The following is a 262-nucleotide window of genomic DNA, read 5'->3' on the forward strand; positions in this document are numbered from 1 at the left end:
GGGCACCGCAGGCACCCCGGGGTAGGAGCTGTGTGGGGCAGATGCAGGGGGAAACAACAGAAAATAGGGACAGGGGAAGAGCTGGGACTTTGCAGCACGAGGTGTGGGGGTGTGTGCCTCACGTCTTCAGGAAATCTGTTTAACTTCTCACCAAGTAACAAGGGAAAATTAATTCTTATCGTGTAGTGGAAGACGGGCTGCTGCACAAAGGGTGGAGCTCACCCGCCGCTTTCCTGTGGAACAAGAAAAAAAGAAAAAAAGA

The sequence above is a fragment of the Rissa tridactyla genome, chromosome 4, assembly GCF_028500815.1.
Source record: "Rissa tridactyla isolate bRisTri1 chromosome 4, bRisTri1.patW.cur.20221130, whole genome shotgun sequence".
In the NCBI taxonomy this organism is placed as follows: Eukaryota; Metazoa; Chordata; class Aves; order Charadriiformes; family Laridae; genus Rissa; species Rissa tridactyla.